Source organism: Delphinus delphis, chromosome 4, assembly GCF_949987515.2.
Source record: "Delphinus delphis chromosome 4, mDelDel1.2, whole genome shotgun sequence".
Taxonomy (NCBI): domain Eukaryota; kingdom Metazoa; phylum Chordata; class Mammalia; order Artiodactyla; family Delphinidae; genus Delphinus; species Delphinus delphis.
In genome coordinates this window covers 135,051,842-135,073,433 of record NC_082686.1, presented here as the reverse complement: position 1 = coordinate 135,073,433, position 21,592 = coordinate 135,051,842, and the positions used below count along the sequence as shown (strand labels likewise).

Sequence of the window (21,592 nt, the reverse complement as noted above, 5' to 3'; positions counted from 1 at the left end):
TTAAGATAATTTAAGCTCAAATGTATAATTATGAAGTTATGACTCCTAACTATATAGAATTTGAAATAAGTCATATAATCTTTCTAGATATTTTTCATAATTAGGTGAAAACAAGGCATGAACTATCTCCATTTGATTTTCTTGCTAATACTTGCAATTTATTTATAGAGTTATTCCTTAATTGATGAAAAAGAGTTGGTCTGTCACATGGTTACCCATTATTTTTCTACAGTATAATATGTAATAAATTTTAAGGATGCATATTCAAGAAATAAATGTTGGTTAAAAAGTTTTTTTTATTATGTAGGTTTCAGGTGTACAGCATTGTAATTCAACATCTGTATACACCACAAAGTGGTCACTACTGCAAGTCTGGTTTACCATCCATCACCATCTCTTCATTTGTTTTGCTCACCCCCATCCGCCTTCTGGTAACCACTCATCTTTGTATCTATGAGTTTGTTGTTTTATTTTGTTTGTTAACTTTTTTTTTAAAGATTCCACATACAAGTAAAATCATATGGTATTTGTCATTTTCCCTCTGACTTATTTCACTTAGCACAATACTCTTAAGGTCCATCCATGTTGTCTCAAATGGCAGGATTTCATTCTTTTTTATGGCTGAGTAGTATTCCCGTGTGTTTGTGAATGTGTGTGTGTGTGTGTGTGTGTGACATCTTCTTTATGCATTCATCTTTAGATGGACATTTAGGTTGTTTGTTGTAAAAAATGCTGCAGTGAACATAGGGTTGCACATATCTTTCTGAATTAGTGTTTTCTTGTTCTTCAGATAAATACCCAGAAAAGGAATAGCTGGCTCATATGGTAGTTCTATTCTTAATTTTTTGAGGAAACTACATACTGTTTTCCATAGTGGCTGCACCAATTTATAGTCCCACAAACAGTGTATGAGGGTTTCCTTTTCTCCATATCCTCTCCAACATTTATTTATTTATTTTTTTGTGGTACGCGGGCCTCTCACTGTTGTGGCCTCTCCCGCTGCAGAGCACAGGCTCTGGACGCGCAGGCCCAGCGGCCATGGCTCACGGGCCCAGCCGCTCCGCGGCATGCGGGATCCTCCTGGACCGGGGCATGAACCCACGTCCCCTGCATTGGCAGGTGGACTCCCAACTACTGTGCCACCAGGGAAGCCCTATTATTTTTTTGATAATAGCCATTGTAACGGTGTGAGGTGATAGCTCATTGAGCTTTTGGTTTACGTTTCTCTAATAATCAGTGATGTTGAACCTTTTCACACACCTGTTGGCCATCTATATGTCTTCTTTAGAAAAATGTCTATTCAGATCCTTTGCCCGTTTGTTAATCGGTTTTTTTTTTTTTTTTCTGTTTTTGCTTTTTGTTTTTTTGACCTTGCCACGCAGCATGTGGCATCTTAATCTCCCGACCAAGGATCAAACCTGTGCCCCCTGCAGTGGAAACTCAGAATCTTAACCACTGGACGGCCAGGGAATTCCCCAGGTTGTTTGTTTTTGTTGTATGAGTTCTTTATATATTTTACATATTGTCCCTTTATCAGAAATATGATTTGGAAATTGCTCCTCCCATTCGATAGGTTGCCTTTTCGTTTTTATGATGGTTTGCTTCACTGTGCAGAAGCTTTTTAGTTTGATATAATCCAAAAAGCTTTAAAAGGGCAGCTTACTTTTAGTGTATGTGTGTTTGTGTGTGTGTGTGTGTGTGTGTGTAAAGGTAGAGTTGATTCTTTGGTGGATTCAGTGTTTATGGAAAATAGTAGCTGATTAAACCTAGAAACTTATTAGAATTAGCTTTCCTTCAGATATAAAATATGCGCTCCTCTAACAAAGGTATGAGGTTCTGGTTTGAGCAGAAGCGTAAGGTCCTTTGTCCCCTTTGTAGTGCTGGATATGCGAAGAAGTAGTATAAACATGGTGCGTTCTTTTCAAGTTGAATTTTAGTGGGATATTGTGTAATGGGAAAGAATTAACACAATTATTTAAAAATAATACTCAGTGCCAAAGAAAATTAATGGTTATTGTTAACAATTTTGGGTTCCATTCCCAGACCTCCATTGGGAGGTCATTTCTATTAGGGTACTTATTAGGGGGATTTCAGTGGGAAAATTTGTGATTCTGTGACTTTGGATGTTAATCTCTAGGTATCAGTTATTTCAGTCATTAGCGTTTCCTTGCAGTAAGCTCAAGTCCTCTTTTGACAGATATAGAAGTAAATTGCTAGCCTTTATTTCCTCCCAATTTTAGCTATTTGCAAATGTTTATGATAATGAATTTTGGCTTGTGACTTGTTTTTATGGATGATATAAAAAATCTTTGTAGTTTGCCTTTACTTAAAAATATATTCTTAAAGAAAGTGCATTAATTTTTAGTGTTATCTTACTTGAAAATTTGCTTACTTACTCACTTTCATGTTTTAAGTAGAGATCAGGAAGTACCAGTGAAAAGCGTGCAATTATGGGAACATTTTCTATACACGGATGTGTGTATGTATGTAGGTATGTTTTTAAAACCTGCTTTTTTTCTCTCCACAAAGAAGACTTGAAGCAGCTAAGGAGAATACAAACAAATGTGGTTATGAATAACTTTAAATAAAAACTCAAAAGTCACTGTGGGATATTTAATTTTTCTTCTTCTTTATATTGGAATGGATTGGTGGTTGGTTAAACTTGGTGTGAGCTGTCAAAATTTTAAATTATAAGGCTAAATATTCTCATAGCCTGATGTTTGTGTCTGGCTGAAATAATGCATTAACAAAAATAAACTTCACTGTAAATCTCCAGCTTAAATCCATTTTTATTGTAAATAACCAAGTTAGAATATTTTGTGTCTTTTATCTGCTCACGCATTAACTTTGAATCAATATAGCTGTGGAATAGTTTGGGGAAGAATTTCTTTTTTTTTTTTTTCTAAAGGATGATCCAGAGATATATTCTTTCAAATTTAAGGTCAGCAGACATAGTGAATGAGGATGGGCAGAAGGACGTTTGTTTTTAAAATTTATTTATTTACTTATATTTTTGGCTGTGTTGGGTCTTCGTTGCTGCGCTTGGCTTTCTCTAGTTGGGGCAAATGGGGGCCACTCTGTTGCGGTGCGTGGGCTTCTCATTACCGGTGGCTTCCCTTGTTGCGGAGCACGAGCTCTAGGCGTGCGGGCTTCAGTAGTTGTGGTGTGCGGGCTCAGCAGTTGTGGTTCACGGGCTCTAGAGCGCAGGCTCAGTAGTTGTGGTGCACGGGCTTAGTTGCTCCGCGGCGTGTGGGATCTTCCCGGACCAGGGCTCGAACCGGTGTCCCCTGCGTTCGCAGGCGGATTCTTAACCACTGCGTCACCAGGGAAGCCCCAGGGGAAGAATTTCTTATTTGGACCTTGCCCCTGAGATTTTCTAAATGCCTTGAACTTTTGATTCTTCATGGTTAAGTATGGATGACAATTTTTGCCTTGCTCAGCCTTTACCTTACTTTTACCTGATCCAGTTTTAATCACTCAGCCCAGTTTTTTTCTATTTAAATTCTTTTCCCATAGCCCATAGAGGTAGCACCATATGAATCTTACTCAGATCCAATAAGCGGTTAAATATCTTGCTAAATTGTTTGAATTTGGTGGCACTGAATCAAATAGGTTAATACATCATTTCATTTAATTTGCTATGTATGCCTAATGAGTGTCCTTTCAGTTTCATGTGATGGAGACTGATGGTAAGAGGCAGCCGTTGATTGGATTTTGGATATCTTTTTATATTGTTGCATTCAATTTACATATTTTTTCTTGCATATTTTTGATGCTGTTCACCATGTTCTTTCACTTTCTAAGCTTTTAGCCATTATTATATCTGTTCTATAAAACCCATAAGGGTATTGTGATGCTTCAAATAGATGTGTGTCAAATATTTGAAAAGTGACCAAACGTTTATACAGCTGTTAGTTATGATTCTTTCTCAGGAGGCGTGATGCCATAATTCCTGTTTTGCCAAGTAGGTGTGAATTTATATTCGATTCCTGCTGGATGTCTGAGCAGGGTCTTTTAAATGAACTGCATTTAGAAATAAAAGAATCTGTCGTGATTAGGGGATTTAATAGGTAAAGTATGCTGAAGTATTATGTAGCTCACTTCCCATTGAAAGGAACAGTTAATGGAATTGGAATCCTGTTCATTTCAATACAATTGAAAATATATTCAGTCTCTGCTAATAAAAGTTTGGGATTTTTTTTTCATACAGTTACACATTAAAAATAACTAATAAACTAGATACAGTTTGGGCAGTATGGACAGAGTGTTTCCACTGAGAGGAAATCACTAGCTCTTGAAACTTGGTGTCTAACTTTCTTTACTAAGTCCACTTGTCTCTATTTTTGTTTATTTAGAGTACATCTAGAGCTTGAGTTCTTAGATTTTTAAAAAAATGATGGAAAATGCTGGTTTGGAATTGTGTTGCAGTGATTGTGGTGGGTGTAGCCTCTACACTGATAAGGAGTCATCCAGGTGTTTACCTGTATCTTTACTTTGTTTCTTTTTCTTGCATCTTGGATTGTCCATTTGCATCTTCATTTAGTATGGAAAATTTTCAGCCATCATCTATTTGAACATCATCTATACTCTATTTGAACATCATCTATTCTCTCTTTTGTCTTTTGTATTCTTTTCTAATTTCGATCTGTTTGTGTTTTAGATTGTTGCTGCTCAAAGTGTGGTCCTCAGGTCAGTACTGGTCTGCAAACTGATGTTATTGGTCTGTAATGAACCAAGACAAATTCAAAGTAAACATTTAGAAGCTTTTAACAGCAACTTGATATTATCATGACATCTAAGCACATGATTTTTCAAAAAGAAATTCACGTTTACTGTATTTTATAGAAGTTTTTGTCTGCAGTAGATCGGCCATTTAAAAAATGGTCCTTCATCACCGATAGTTTCAAAAGTATATATTTTGTTAGACCTTCTTACTCTATTCTTTGTATCTCTTAACTGCTCTTACATATTTTATTTTCTTTCTTTGTCTTTCTGAACTGCATTTTAGATAGGTTTTAAAAGTCTTTCCATTTACTAATTCTCTGTACTGACTCTACTGTTTAAACTTTTACACTGAATTAAAAATTTTACCTATTTTTTTATTTCTTGAGGTTTTATTTAATTCACACACATATTTTAAGCATTTCTATTACTTGAAACATCCTTATTGTATAATCTTTCCAGTAATTGAAATATGTGTACTCTAATTCTAACATCTCTTGTTTATGTTGGCCCTCATTCATTGTGTCTGTTCTGTGATTTTTTTTTTTTTTAATTGAGTAGAGTTTTTTGGAAAGTTGTTGGATTCTTTGAGGCCTGGATTGAAGTTATTTTCTTTCACTGAGAATTTACCTGTGCTTCCTCCAGGTGACTAGGGATACTGACAGTTTAAGAGCACTTTAAATAGATCTCCACATGAGATTTGTTGGCTTATGCAAGTAGTGTGAATTTAGTCTGAGAACCTTTGTGAAGTTTCCCCTTTGTGATTACAGTGTCAAGAGAATTGATAAAACATTCTTGAAATGACAAAATTATAGAGATGGCACATAGATTAGTGGTTGCCAGGGGTTAGGGATGGTGCTTTTGATAGACTTTTTAGGGTCCATCTCCTGAGCCTCGTGTAGACATTAAGATGTAAGATCAGTTTCAACAGTTTTAGGTACATACTCTCAGAATGAAAGCTGGTTTCCTAGGTTTGCTTATTCTACTTTCATTGTGTTTATAGCTTATGTGGATAGGGTACTTTCTTGCTAGCTAAGCAATTCATTAAAACAGATTTTCCCACTAACGTTAAAAAGTTGTATCTAGTAGTATCAAGGTATCTAGTCTGCCATACTGCTGGAAATCAGTGACCCATCTGTCTACAGTTTAGTCTTATGAAGTATGTTGCTATTTTTGCCTGTGCTCTCTTGTATTTTTGTTAAACTATTTTATCTCTTTGGTCCATCAGACTTCTTGTACAGACCCATTACAATCTATACCCAGTTATGTTTTCTCCTTGGTTTCCCACTGTTCCTTCACTGGTGATATTATGGTTTATTAAAGACATCGTGTGTTGTAGCTGCCATTCTTTCACTCGTGTCATTCTATCCTGTTTAAATACTATCTCTCCTTTTGACTCCAGCCGCTGCTTCTAGCACTGTTGACATTTTGGGCTGGATAATTCATTTTTGTGGGGGGCTGTCTTGTGCATTGTAGGATGTTAGCAGCTTCCCTGGCCTCTACTCACCAGGTACAAATAGTACCTCCCATTTTCTAACAGTTAAAAGTGTTTCCAGATGTTGCCAAATGTCCTTTGGGGGCACCATCTCCCGCGGTTGAGAACCACCGTTCTAGCTCTATATGAACTTGGCCTCAGTTGAAGAGCCTTCTTTGTTGATTCCTGCCTGTGGCTTTTACCTCCTGGATTTTCTGTAGTACATATTGTCTGGATTGTACACTTGTCCCTATTACATTTGGTTGTGAACTTCTTTCTCTCTCTTCCTCCCCGCCCTCTGTGTGTGTGTGTGTTTGTGTATTTGTGTCTGTGTCTTTCTTGTTTCCCTCAAGTTCTAGAGGGTGGGGACTATGTATTTTACGTTTTTATTTGTTTGCAATTTTGGTCAACCCCATATACTTGTTAGTAGTTTTAAATATATCAATCTCTTGCTTTTTACTTATTTTTCATTTTTTTATGTGGTAGTAATGGGGGTTTAGGAAATTGAATCATTCTAGAAAATGTGGAGAACTTTGAGGCATTCTAAATTGAGACTTTACTAATGGTAATGTTGAGACTTGCAGATAATAGAATTAATACCAATGTAACAATAGTGTGTATACTCAGTAATAACTCTGGAAAATTCAAGACAATGCAAGATAGTCACAAAGATATAAGAAACATGTAATTTCTGTTAGATAGATCCATTATATAAGTAACCAGAAAAATGTGCAGTAGAGTAGCATTAAGAAAAATAGACTCAGAAATATAGAAAATGGAAGGATTTGTAGAAGCATGAAGTACGAATGATTAGTTCTACAGAATGAGATGAGCAAAGTAATCAATATGTCAGGGTAAATTGTTAGGAATGATGGATGTAGCATCTGGTTAGGAGTGAGTTGTGTAAAGCTGATAAATGTGATATATGAATGTTAGTAAGTTGAAAACAAGTTGGGCATAGAGAGGTTAGCTTCTTACTGTTAACTCAGGAGGAACATGTATATTTTGCCCCAGTTGGGAAAGATACAGCGCAGCTATAGATCCCCCCCGGCTTTTTTAAATTATCACCAAGTTCCAAGTAACAAAATAAATTAAAGCTTGAATCTAATTACCTTTATAAAGTGCTTTTCCTCATCTAGGCCAAAATCTTCATGAAAAAAATCAAAAGCATAATATGTTTTCATTGTAGAAGAATTAGAAAGCAAAGAAAGTTGCTTCCCAAAGCCTAAACCACTATTATCATTTAATTCTGTTCTCTTGATTTTTATATGGTCTCAGTTTCTCTCTAGATATAGATATAAAATGTGCCTGTATATAGATATCAGTGTATACTGTGTGTATATGTGTATGTTTGTAAGTATGTATATTTATTTAAAATAGGGATTATTTTATATGAAGCGTGTTATAGCCTATTCTTTTTCATATAATATTATGAACATTCTTCCATACCTGTAAAAATTTTTTGAAGTGTTATTTAGTGTCTGCATAGCATTCTGTTCTGAGATTATCCCCAAATTTATTTAACCATACACCTGTTGTTAAACATTTAGATTTTCTTCCGTAAATATATATACACACACATATACACATATGTATATGTGTGTATATATGTACACAACATACATATACACATAGTTTTTTTTTTCCAGGTCTTTTTTTAAAAATTTTTTTATTGGAGTATAATTGCTTTACAATGTTGTGTTAGTTTCTGCTGTGCAATGAAGTGAATCAGCTATATGTATAGATATACATATTCCCTCCCTCTTTGACCTCCCTCCCACCCCCACCCCCACCCCACCCCTCTAGGTCATCACAGAGCACCGAGCTGAGCTTCCTGTGCTTTATAGCACATTCCCACTAGCTGTCTGTTTTACACATGGTAGTGTATATATGTCAATCCTAATCTCCCAGTGAACCACTCTAATGAAAATTTTGAGTACATCTCCCATTTTCTTTGAAGAGTTGTTACCTCCACCATAGTCTGCCTCTCATAATTAGCTCCACAAAATCGTTCTCCCTGTCTTCCTTAATAAAAAGAATCCCAATTTTATATGTGGGCAGTATTACCAAATTTGGAGACTGTGTTTCCTATCCCCTCAAGTGGTTAGGTGTGGCCAAAGGACTAGGTTATGGTTGCGAAGCTGTAAGCTGAAATATGAGCATTAGAAGAGAGTGAGATGGGCCTTTCTTCCCCTTCCTTCGTGCTGCTCCCCATAGCCTTCTTGGAGTGTGAGGTGACTTTTAATAGAACAGTATATGGTAGAGGAAAAAGATGGAAAGAACTTGGATTCCTAATATTTGGAGCGGCCACATCAGCCTTTGATTGTCCACTTCTAGACATTTACATGGGAGAAATTCTCTCCCTTTGTTTTTTTCCTCTCTTAAGTCATTGTATTATAATTATTAAAAAATTTTTTTGTCTTGGGAAGGGTATGACCTAACCCTAGCTGATAAAGGATGCCCTTGTTTGATGCTCTGTGCAGTAATGTGATGGGTCCAATATAAGGAAACATGCATTGTGTCATGGTAGATTCTAGATCCATGTTGAAAACCAAAATCTACTTTGAGACTGGAGAGAGATTAATTGGCATTGAAAGGGAAATATTTGATATGTATTTTCTGGAGTTCTTTGATAATTATATTGCTGAATTTTGTTCTCAAATGATTTTAATAATTACCACAAATATTTCAGAAAATGTATGACAGCTTTTAGGCAAAAGAAATCACTAAGTATTGAAGATTATTAATTGTAGTGTATCAAAATAATCTCTTAAAGCCCTATGAATTTGTAATATTTATTAGATATCTTGGCTAGTCATTTAGACAGAGTTAGTTCATAAATGTGACTTTTAATGCTCTCATTAACTTTATTGGAAGAATTTTGACAAATGAAATTTAAAAAAATTTTAATTTATAACTTTAGACGTATTTTGGGGGTATTGATTCTAAGACAGTTACTCATAACTTTGGTGAAAGAAGTGAAGGATACACATTTAAAAAGTTACTAGACTATTTTTTGAGAAGTTTTAGGTTTATAGAAAAATTGAGCAGAAAGTACAAAGAGTTCCCATATACCCGTTCTCCACAGTATACACATTTTTATCCAGGATGTTCCACACACATAAAAAAAGACTTTATATCCCTGAACCAAATGTGTCTTATTTTTTAACAGGAAAACTGCACAGCCCTGAAAGACCTTTTACGCTAACCCAGAGTTTCCCACCCTCAGCACTATTAACACTTTAGGGCAGATAATTATTTGTTGTGGGAGACTATCCTGTGCATTGTAGGACGTTTAGCAGCATCCCTGATCTCTACCCACTAGATGCCAGTAATACTCTCTGGTTGTGACAACCAAAAATGTTTCCAGACATTGCCAAATGTCCCTTGGGAGGCAAATCACCCCCAGTTGAAAACCATTGCTCTGACCAATTTTCGAAGCTTTAGGATTTGCTGTATTTTTAAGGTGGGCTCAAATTGAAGGAGCCTGTGGTTCAGTGGCCCTTCACGTGAAGTGGTGTAGAAAAAGTTAGAATCTTCCTGCCCCTTGGGGACCGCAGGCAGCATACGGACAGACTCTTGCTGAGCCTCATTTTCCTTGATTGTGAAATAGGTAAAATATTGCCTAAGTTGTTTGAGAATTCATTGAGCTAGATTATCAAAATATTTTAATTTTAGTTTCTTTCTCTTCAGATGTTGTGCTATACTGTTTGGATTTATTCCCTTGAAAGTGTCAAACACTCATTACAAAGTTCTTATTTCTGCGGGAAAGGCTATCACAGTTTAGGATCTGCTCTTTATGGACTTCAAGAGTACTATACTGTGGGTGGATAAAAACCTGAAATAAATGTTAAGTGAAGACTGACTTATGAGGTCAGTTGTGTTTTGTCTCTTTGTGGTGCTCCCATTAGGTTGTCGCAGCATTCACATTGTAACAGTTAAGTGATCTCCTGTGTTCTTTCAGGGACTGTGAGCTTCTCCAGTTGTTGATAGCATTAGATGTCAGCCAGTCGCTTTGACCTTCAGAAGTTTTTGTCTTCACATCTGAAATCCCTCCAATTGTAACAGCTCCATTAGAGGAAGCCAGGCCTCTATCAGCTTGTGCTTAGTCCACTTAAGACTTCTAAAAACTTGACAAAGTTCACAACTAATAACCTCCACTTCCCATTGCTACTTTGTAGAGTTATAAAGCATTGTTCACCAGTGAATGAAATGCTGTCTATAATAATTAAGCTTATTCTAACTGTTCTATCCCTTGCAGAAAATTTCCAGACTTGGTGAAGATAGGAAAGCTATCAGAAAGACTATAGCACTATTGTACTGTAAGTATTGCTTTAACTGTAAATTAAGAATATTTTAAGTATCCAGTTGTTTGGGGGAAAATATGTTAGGCAGAGTTATTATATGTAAAATATAGAAGAGGATATATTATAATCATGTTAATAATTTATAAGAACTAATCCTATGCAGTCTTTTAAAAATTGAAAATGTGTTCTTATGTACTGAGATGAGGATTTTACAAATAGCATTGAAAAATATTTCTAATTCTAACAAGGATTGATCTAGTTTATGTACATTTGCTTATTTAAAACTATCAGAATCCAAAGAATCATTGTAGTTTTGTAGGTTTGTGATTTGTTTGGGTGACTTATTGTTTAGGTTATTTTGCAGAATTATTTATTTGCTGATTTATTTATGTATTTCATTATTTATTTATTTGATTATTTAGTAAATTATTTATCTGATGAATTATTAATACATCTTCATGACATGCTTTAAATTATTTATAACTTAATTTTGAGTTTATTGCTTTTAGTTGCTGCATTGTTACTGACTAGTTTTGATTTTTTTCTTTGTGGTTCTTTAAAATTAAAGTATTAGCTCTAAGGCAAAAGTATATTCATTGCAATGCCCAGGGATTTTTTTAAAAAGTAATTTATGGTAGTGATAAAATTTCAGTTATGCTTTGTTTAGTTCTAAATATACCTGTTTAGGGTTACCCATGATAGAATATTTGTTTGTTGTGTGCATACTTATTGTAGAGTCACTTACAAATTAATGATATAGCCTATAGCCTGTAAAGTGAGACAGAACATATAAACCTCAGTCCACATTATCCTTGGTATCTCTAAATGGCAGGTCGGTATTTCTTACTTCCTATAGAATAGATAATGGAGTCTTAGTTATTTTATTTTAGTGGCAAAGCTATTTTACTACTGGAATATTTTTAGGAAAGCTCAGAGAAATGAAGTCCAACTTAGATTTGGATTCCTGAGATATAAATTTGATGTAGCCCTTTGTTTTTTTTAAATACCTGTTATATGTGTATTTGGAAAGCAGCATGATGTTTATATAGATTTTTATATCAGTCTTAGTGACATACTTATTTTATACCATATCTCTTATGGAAAGTTTTATACCACTTTATTTTAATGAGCTAAAAATGTACAATGTCTTTTATAAATGCCAGCTATAATTTCTCTATCTTTACCTAATAATTCTCTTATGTGAAGTTTCTGTTTTTAACCAAATAAAGTATTTCTTCTTAGTTCTGTTTCCTAAGGTAGCACAAGTTATTAGTGTTCTCTTTTTGAATGGGTTTAATGAATAAGTTAAAGTAATTGTTTGGGTTAAAGGGTATCATGTGTACAACATAGCCTTTCTCCTGTGTTTGCTTGCAGTGAATTACTGTGTACCTTACAGTTTTAACATTTCAGAGAGAAGCAGCGTTGTACATTTCAAGTTGAACTATATGCTGTTGAAATATAGGGAAAATGACCTCTGTAGACAGGTTTCACTATAGAATTTTTTTTTTTTTTTTTTGCGGTACGTGGGCCTCTCACTGTTGTGGCCTCTCCCGTTACGGAGCATAGGCTCTGGACACGCAGGCTCAGCGGCCATGGCTCACGGGCCCAGCCGCTCCACGGCACATGGGATCTTCCCGGACCGGGGCACGAACCCGCGTCCCCTGCATCGGCAGGCAGACTCTCAACCACTGCGCCACCAGGGAAGCCCTCACTATAGAATTTTAAACTGTGCATATGTAAACCCAAATTTCTTATTTTGAAATATTGACTATATTAACGTTTAATTGGGATATTGCTTTAGTATCTTCATATGCTTGCTTTAAAGGAAGCGGTTTCATTTGATTTATATACATGGATTTAAAAATGTGTTTATTGTACATATCTGTGACTCCTCTGTTCTCTAGATGAACAGCCACAGATATTGTTAGATATGGACTTTTATTTTAAAGTGTGCTTCAGGATGCCACTGTGGACTTCTTTCAGAGAAAAAAGCTACCTTGTCCAATGTTGCATAAGACCTCCTATACTAGTTGTGTAATATACCCAGCCCACACTATAACATGTAGCTCTGTCATCCAAGTGATCTTTAATTGGAAGATACAGATACACATATGTGCACACACACACATGCACACATATGTGAAATTGTCTCCTGAATAATTTCTTAGGACTTGTTTTTGAAAAGAGATGTTGATGGAGATTGTCATAATAGTAGCTAGCATTTACTGAGCACTTACTATGTGCAGGCACAGTGCTCACATCATCTTTTACATGGATTATTTGTTACTCTTTCCAGTGAGAGAAGTACAGTTATTATCTTCATTTTATGAATGAGGAAACAGAGACCTAGTAACTTGCTCTTTGCCACACAGCTGACAGTAAGTGACGGTGCTGGAACTGGGACTCATTTAGTGTGACTCCCGAAGGTCCTTCTTAGCCTATTACAATTCTGTAATGTAGCTTTATTGTTGTTTTAACGTAGTTTTATGTAGTTTTATTTGTTGTATTACATTACAAATCTGTAATGTAATTATGCTACATTACAATTCTGTAATGTAGTTTTTCACCTGAGTTGTTTTCATTTGTTTGTTTGTTTATGGAGACTGTAGTTATTTATATCTCTGATAGACTTAACTTGCTAAGTATATTCAGTTTGTGTTTCATTTGGTCATCTTTTTTAAACAGTAGGTAGTACTTGAGCTTCTTGAATTTGCTGATTTGATTCTTCTTATAATCCTGTATAGTGGATCCGAATTAAATACAGAAGAAGAATTTGTGCCTCAGGGAGATTGAACGTTTGCCTGGTGGAAGTCTAACGCTCAGATCACTTCTTTTGACTCTTAAGCCCAAGACCGTTTCCAGGGCTCTGTTAGGTCAAATCTTGGGTGATGTTGGTGTGAGTGCCATAAATAATTGCATCTGTATGAATGCCAGGACAATAGGCGTAAACTAGTACCATCCTGGGCAAATTGGGACCTCTGGTCACCCTAGTAACATCTCAGATTCCTATTGAGTAGTCCCTAACAGTGTTTATAATGCATATGTAAGAGCAATCTTAATTCACATGCAATATTTTAAAAAATATTTTATGATAAAACAAACGTCTTTTATGGCCAGTATTTATGTGTTTTTGTTAGCCAACCTAGGCAGTTTGTGTTTATGACTTTTATGAAGTGTGACTCTGATGTTTTACAGCTTTTGGAACCTATTTTCAAGGTGAAAATAAAGAGGAGGTATTACTATTGGGAACAGAAAGATGAGTATGGCAAAGTTGGTCATAATATAGTATATAGTTGTAAAGTTTTTCTTCGTATCATACATTGCAGGATTTTTAATACTTGTTTTGCTTTGTAAATCTTCTGATAAATGGTATATTTGACATTGTACGGAAAACTAATTCTATTTGTTATATGTTCAGAATTTATAATTTTATGTTAGATGATCCAGTAGTGTTTTTTTTTCCCTTAAAAAATCATGTTACATGTCATTTATATTGATAAGTTGGCAGTTTGCCAAAGCATCTTTGAAAACAACTCTTTTTCCTTGCTGAAATTCTGTGTGGGAAAATAGGAATCTGTAGAAGAGAGTTGCTTAAAGGTTTTTGGTTTTTGTATAGTTTTCTTTTTAATTCCTTCTTGACATGTATTTAGTAAAGTCACAATTAGGTATTAAATTTAAATTTCAAGTTGTTTTGCATTTAGAGAATAGATGACTTGTTAAGTTGAACTAGGTAACCACACTGGCATATTTGTATTTTAATGAACATTAAAAAGAAAAATTCTTATGCAGTAGTTCTTATTCATACGTATGTGTAATAGCAGCACTCTTTTTGTTCAGCAAGGCCTGTTAGGCCTTGTAACAAAGGTAAGAGCTTCCGTATATTTTGCCTCGAGTTTGTCACAGTATATGAAGCACTTGGCGAGATACTACTATAATTGTAAGAGTAATAACATAGCTTATGTGTTGGCTCTGAGAGTACCTCCTTTATAATTATGACAAGTAAAAGTACAGCCAAAGGTCACGTTAAGCACAGAATTTCTTTCACACCTCATCCGTTATGTGGATAGTCTGTGAAGTACTTTGCATCCTGCACTGATATTTTAAGACAGCAGCCTAAGGTTGTTCCCATGTAAGTGTTTGAAATATCTTTCCCTTACCTCCCGTGTGGTTGCAAAATTTGGCATGAACGTGTATTTGAATCCTGCACTAATTAAATAGAACCTTATTAAATTTAGAGTTTGCAGAGTAAAAAAGGGGACTCTTGTACTGCATGGATTTCCTAGGGCACTAGATAATACTGACACATAACAGTCTTTAATAATACTGAATCCTGTCCTGACTAAACGCAGTGTCTTAGTGTTGACCACCTTAGTATTGATGCTGCTCAATGAAACACTAAACCCAAACCACACAGCAACAACAAAAATAGAAAATAAAATCACACAAATGAAATTATAGAAGCATGCCATGCCTATACATGTACAATCTATTGATTAGATTCTATTTTTGACTTCAATTCAGCTAAGTAAAAGTTGGAGTATTGAAAAGGTCATATATAGGAAAGCTTTCTATTAAAAAACATATAAAGAGAATATACATCTGTTCTAGAGTGGCTAACAAATCTCTTTAAGTTAGCCTTAGTACACAATACCAAAAAATATAGGCTGAAGAAAGAATGTTTGGAAGAGGATAAAATTGCAAGTTATAATTTTTAGTATAATTGATAAAAATGTTTCTTTCTGTTTTTGAAACACATTTTTTCATATAGTTCCGTACCATAGCATGCTTCTTTCTATAAGACTTCTAGAGTATGATTTCCAAACAAGGGTGGTAAAGCCCTATGAGGGGAATTTGGGAAATTAAGGAGTACTTTAGCTGGTCACAATAATTATAAGGAATGTTTCTGGCATTTGATGGGTGGGATCAGGGATGCTAGGTGTCCTGCAATGCATGGGACAGTCTCAGACTACAGAAAACTGTCCTGAGAACCACATAACTTTTGAATGTCTGCTTGCTTAAACTCTCTTCAAAGATAATACTTCAGTATGTAATATTACTGACAGTTGTTTGTAAGATGTTACATGAGCAATCTGATACTTTAGGGGAAGTTTGTGTTGAGGGGAATCTTAAGTAGAATAAAGAAATTCTCTCAAAATTGTATGTACTTCACACATTCTTCCACTTCCTGATTTATAGCATTTCTAACTAGGTATTTCGGTTAAAAGTTTTCAGTTCAGCAATGCAGTTTACTGGAAGCTCTGTTACACTGGTTGCAAATATGTAACAGGATATTTAAGACTCTTTTAATAACAAACTAAATTTTAAATTAATGGATCTAAATTAAATTATTGAATTTTATTAGTTAATAAGGATTGTTTAGATATTTCATGACTGCCATCCTAAATGTTAAAATTTTGTTTTTAGAATGATAATAAATGCATTGTTAAAAATATATTTTAAAATGATTTATTTTTATGTTATATTTTTATGTTGTACCGCTATTACTCTGGTACCATCTCCAATAAGCAATCTATTATACAAACTCTCTGTAACTTCTTAAATTTCTTTACCCACTCCACTGGCAATATTTTGGGGGGATATAGTCTTTATTGTAGTATTTTAAACTACTAGAGACTTAATTCCTTGACAGTGTGGTAGGTTTTCTGGGATAGGTTGTAACCGCAGTGTAACAACCTTAGTATAGGTAATTATTTTGACACTACACCTAGAAATAAAACCCAGGTCAGTTGTACTAATAACCACATTTCATAATTTTCTCTGTTTCAACAGTATGTAATTTGTCTTGACCTTTTAATCTTTATTTCATTTAAGCTTATTTCTATCTTTCTCTTTCATATTCAATTTAATTTTTATCTGTAATCACTTATCTCAATACTAATTTTTATTCTAGAGTTCTCTTATACCTCTCCTGTTTCATTTTTTTGGTACTTACAGAGAATGACTTGTGATCTTTTTCCTCTTAGATCCAAGCTTATTTATTATATATAGATGCAAATATGTGACTGTTTTATTTGCTCTTCTTAAGTAGTTATGTCTAAGCATTTATGTAATGAAATAATTATAAATTTTAAATTAATAACATGGTTTAGAATTAATTTTAATTTTGTTTTTTTTGTTTTGTTTTGTTTTTTTTTTGGCTTCACCAACACTGCATGTGGGATGTTAGTTCTCCAACCAGGGATTGAACCCGTGCCCCCTGCAGTGGAAGCGCGGAGTCTTAACCACTGGACCACCAGGGAAGTCCCTGATTTTTTTGTTTAAAGAGACATTCTATGTGTAGATTTTATTAACTCTGAATTTCATTTCAGAACAGTACAGGGAATGAAAGGGGCATTGGATCTGGTGGGATTGAGAACCACTGTTTTCAAAATGTGCACTTATTCCTTATAGCTCTTCTAACTCTTATGCTTAAAAGATGCTTGCAGATTAGATTGGAGCTTCTTATATGGATGAAAAAAATGTCAAAGCCAACAATTCACATAGGATTAAATATTTTAGCATAAACACTCTTCTAGTTAGGAATATATGGGCTTACTCTGATTTCTTTGATCTTTTTTTTGATTTCTTTGATATTTTATAAGTGAAAATTTGAAAAATAACTAATGCTAACCAACCATGTACACACTCATTTTGTTGTTGGCTTTTTAAGTGAAACCTAATTATAAAGTAATACAGTTAAACCCTATCTTGGATGAAAATGTGTGTGTGTGTGTGTGTGTGTGTGTGTATACATGCATTTTTGTATAATACGGTTTTGCTTATCTTCAAAGTGACACTGTTTATAGTGCATGTGAGCATAACTTGAGAGATGAATGTGCAATAGTTCGGCAGTCATTTGATCCTGGTGTAATGTAGAGACTGTCATCTGAAGACTAAGAGCCGTTGTCATGGGGGTTCCCTCTAATTTCAGTGGCATCTTTGCTCAAGGAATACTTGCTCCTTTTTTTTTTTAGTTGAAGTGTAGTAGGTGTATAATATAAGAATACTTGCTTCTAATTGCTTCCTCTGGTATTATTTCCTATTTGTTTAACTGCTACTGCCATTTTCATTCAGAGTTATGCTGTGGTGTTCTCATGTGTTCTAGAAGAAAGTCAAAGATTTGATATCCTTGGAGGTTGGATCGCTTTTCTCTTTTCCTTATATGTGAATCCCAACTCATTGTCTTTTTTTCTGGTTTAACTTCCTCATTATATGAAAAAGATCTTAGGGAGGGTTGAAGTGTCTTTATTTTACTGTCAGACATGATTAGTGGTTTGGTTGGGTATAGAATTTTACGTTGCAGCATAATTTTCTTTTAGAATTTCGAAGACTTTGTTTCACAGCATTCAGTTTTGCTACTGAGAGGTTCCTTGCCTTTTTTTCCCCTTCTACATTGTTTTCTGCTGTGCATGACTTGTTTTTATAATTATGGAAACTTTTAGAATCTTTGTCTCTGAATTTTTATGATGATGTGCCTTGGAGTGGATTTTGTTCATTGTTTATACTGGATTTTCTGGGGACTCCTTCATTCTGGAAGCAAGTCCTTCAGTTTGGGGAAGTTATTTTCTTCCACCTGTTTGTTTGTTAGCTAAGTCTGTTTTTCCATTTCTCGTAGTTTCCATTTTTCTACACCAGGATGTGTGAAGTTGAATGTTCCTGGACTGTGGGCAAAATGGTTCGCCTTTTCCTCAGTGTCTTTATAAGTTCTTTTATGAGTTACTTCCTTTGATAAGTCATTTATTTTCCAAAAATCTGAGGTCTCTTTGGGGTTTGAGGAAGGAGAAAATAAACCCATGTGGTTAATCTTTGTTCAGTCGATCTTTGTATGTGCTGTTCACTCCGTACCTCTTTTCCTGGCTTACTCAACTTGCAGGATGTAGCTCTTGAAAGCTTTCCCTGATTCCTCAGTGATATCTCCTCACCTTCCACAAACCTTTGTAGAACACATATTATACCATGTTTTAATAATTAGTTCATTGCTTATCTTTGTAAGAAAAACGCGAATTGTCTTATTTTTACCAGTGCCTATGTGCAAAGCATAATGTTTCTTGAATGAAAACATAAAATACAGAAATGAGGTTGATAATAGGTAGCAACAGTACAGTTTTATCAGAAGAATTGTAATTATTTCTTATTTAATTCTATTCAGTGAATGTTTGATAGATTAAAAAATAAAACTTAATGGAGATTTACTTTTTTTAAATAAAATATTAGTATTGTTAGTATCCTGCGGTAATCAAAAAATGTCTTTATATTGAAGCTAAATTACAGAGTAGTCATGAGAGCTTCAATTTCTTTATTCATTTAATTAGAAATTAATCTACAGGATACGAAAAAATAGATGACTAGTGGATAGTTTTATATATTAAGGAGAGTACAACAAAATCATAGAAAAGAAGCAAGAATGGAGAAAAAAGTTTTGTCATCTTTGGTTAGCAAAGCAGTCCAGTAATTCCAAATTGAAAAATTCTAAGAAAATAAGATATACTTGTTTTGTGAAAGCCTGCCATATCCACAGACAAAAGGAAAACATCTGAATTAACGCAAGATTTCATTAAAAGACCTCTGTCACTGTCTTGAGTTCACTTTCCACCATCAGAATTACCTATTGTCTCTTTCTGGGAAGTTTTCCTTTGATCGTAATATTGTTTTGTTTTACTAATTTCAACTTTAATGGTAGGGAATAAAATTGTTTTAATCTAAACTGTTTGACTCATGAGTCATGTTTTCATATAAGTTAAAAGAAATCAATCAGCAAATATGTACTGAGTACATACAAGGCCCTGGTTGGTATGAAGGGGAAGTCGAAGAGGTATCACTTTGGAGTGAAGATGTATGCATGTAAGGAGTGGCAAGTACAAAGTTCAATAGGATGAGAACTGTCTCAACATTGTATATGATTAACTGTCAATGAATGGCCCAGATGGGATTTATAATAATAATTTAGCTATTATTAGCTAACATTTAGTAGAATGTTCACATCCTCTTAAGTCATATCTTAGTCATGATGATATAAAGCAGTAGGATCAGTAACTTGATGAAGTTACTTAACAGTGTCCTAAATTTTATTTTTAATATTTCTCAGTCATTTTAGCCCGTACACCCCATATATCTTTAGGGCCTAATCATTTTCATCCTTGAGTTCACTTGCTAATTTGAAATGTCTTTAAAATTACATAGAATTACTTTTGGAATATTGTGTTTCTCACCTATTAACTTTTATACATACTATTATAATATTTTCATAGTAATCATTTAAGTTTCAAAAATTAGGAATTTTGCACCAAAAAAGGTAGGTGGTAAATTTTGCTGTACAATATTGTTTTGTTCCGTAAAGCATGGTTTGAATTCTTTGTTTTATGCCCATGTATTTTCATTTAAATTCAACATTCATATTTTTAAGGAGTAGTTTCAGGATAAAGTTAGATATACTATATATTTTTTATTCAAATGAACTTATTTTCCTATCTTGACACCTTGTAATTCATTTGGAGTTTTGTTAAAATATTTTTCCGAGTGTTTGAAGTTCATACTTAAACCATCTCTGTCAATCCATCTCCCACACTTCTTCCATCTCCTTTTCTTATCTTTTGTTCTGTATCCCACTGAACCCAGTACACATACAAAACTTCATGAAAAAGCTGAAATCAGCTACAGGAAGGTCTTATGGAGAAAAATATAATTATGTTATTGTATAAACTTTTAAAATGTTGTCTAGCAAGCTAGAACTGCTTAACAGATGTGATTGCTTCATTGTTTCAAATTTATGCCAATCAGAGTTGATAGAATTTGATCACACTCTAGTAGATTTATGAGATAAATTACAATATTGCATGACACGCTTCAGATAGAAAACATCAATATAAGTTGAATATAATTTCTTGTTTAAGATAACAAGCCAATAATTCTTTAAATCAGATGGTTGCTACTTTGAGAGAATATTGATCAGTTTTGGTGAAGATTAACAGTATCTTTGATATTTCCTTCGTGGTGACAAAAAGTGTATTAAACTTTTGTTTTTGTGTACAAATATGATTGTAAATGGGAGGCATCTTGTTTCTATTTAGCTGTAGATGACCTGTCAAATTTCCAAAGGCCTATAAAGAAATGAGGCTGAACTTAAATTTGACTACAGATAATTTTAATACAAGATAGAAAGCTTGTCACTGTGGTCCTGATTTCTTTAGAGTAAGGTTTCGTTACATACATCTAAAGACTTAATAGGAATTTTTTTTTTTTTAAACATAAGTTTACTACCTCACATAAACAGAGAAAATGGGAAGGAACATATTCACTAATGAAGGTGATAGGTTCCCACTGGGAAGTTAGAGCCCAGGAGTAGAGTCAGGTCCTTCAGCCTGTTTGCTCTACAACAAATGATGAAACTAGTTATTCAGAGGCCGGGGAAGAATGTTTTAAACTTCATTTGGGAGGTCTATGTGGTGGAATCCCTCAGTTCAAGTCTGAAATAAACTGTGGAGTCTCCTGAGAACTAATGATTTGAAATTGTTACTAAGCCAAATCATCTGTGAAAAGAGGGTAGAATTTTTAGTTTTTTTAGATTGGAATATAAAAATTTTTGAATATGGAGACCAACCAAAGCAATGATTTTTAAAAAGGTAGACCCTCATGTTTCAGGTAAAAATATTGTGAAATTGCTTTAATTTTTAGGAAGCAAATTATGTACAACATGGCTTAGATTTAAAATATTTAAGAAATCGTTCAAGTATTCACAAAAGTACAGAGGATAAATAGATCAGGCAACCTTGTATTTAGCATGCAGACTTTGTATATTGACATTTGCTGTATATATTTTCAAAAAACATTTTAAAGTCCTTCCTTTCCCAGAGATAACCATCACCCTGGAATTGGTTTATATCCTTTCTGTCCGTGTTTTTAGACTATACCTACATTCATGTGTTCATTGAGTGTTCTTACTAAACTGAAATATTCTGTTAGTCTTTATGCAGTTTGCCTTTTTATCTTTTTTACCCAACATAGTTTCTGAGCTATTCCTTGCTTTTGATTTTACATCTGGTTTATTAATTTTAATTGTTCTCTAATAGGACAACACCAGTACCGCAGTTTG

At 34.3% G+C, this 21,592-nt stretch overlaps 1 protein-coding gene across 3 annotated transcripts in view; it reads left to right on the top strand.

Moving 5' to 3' along the window:
* Positions 1–21,592, top strand: part of TBC1D5 (TBC1 domain family member 5) — a 538,071-nt gene that overhangs the window by 44,070 nt on the left and 472,409 nt on the right. For all 3 annotated transcript variants that reach the window (XM_060011527.1, XM_060011525.1, XM_060011526.1), the window contains exon 2: positions 10,458–10,518. The gene's annotated coding sequence lies outside the window, so the exon portion shown is untranslated. The remainder of the gene's footprint in view (positions 1–10,457; positions 10,519–21,592) is intronic.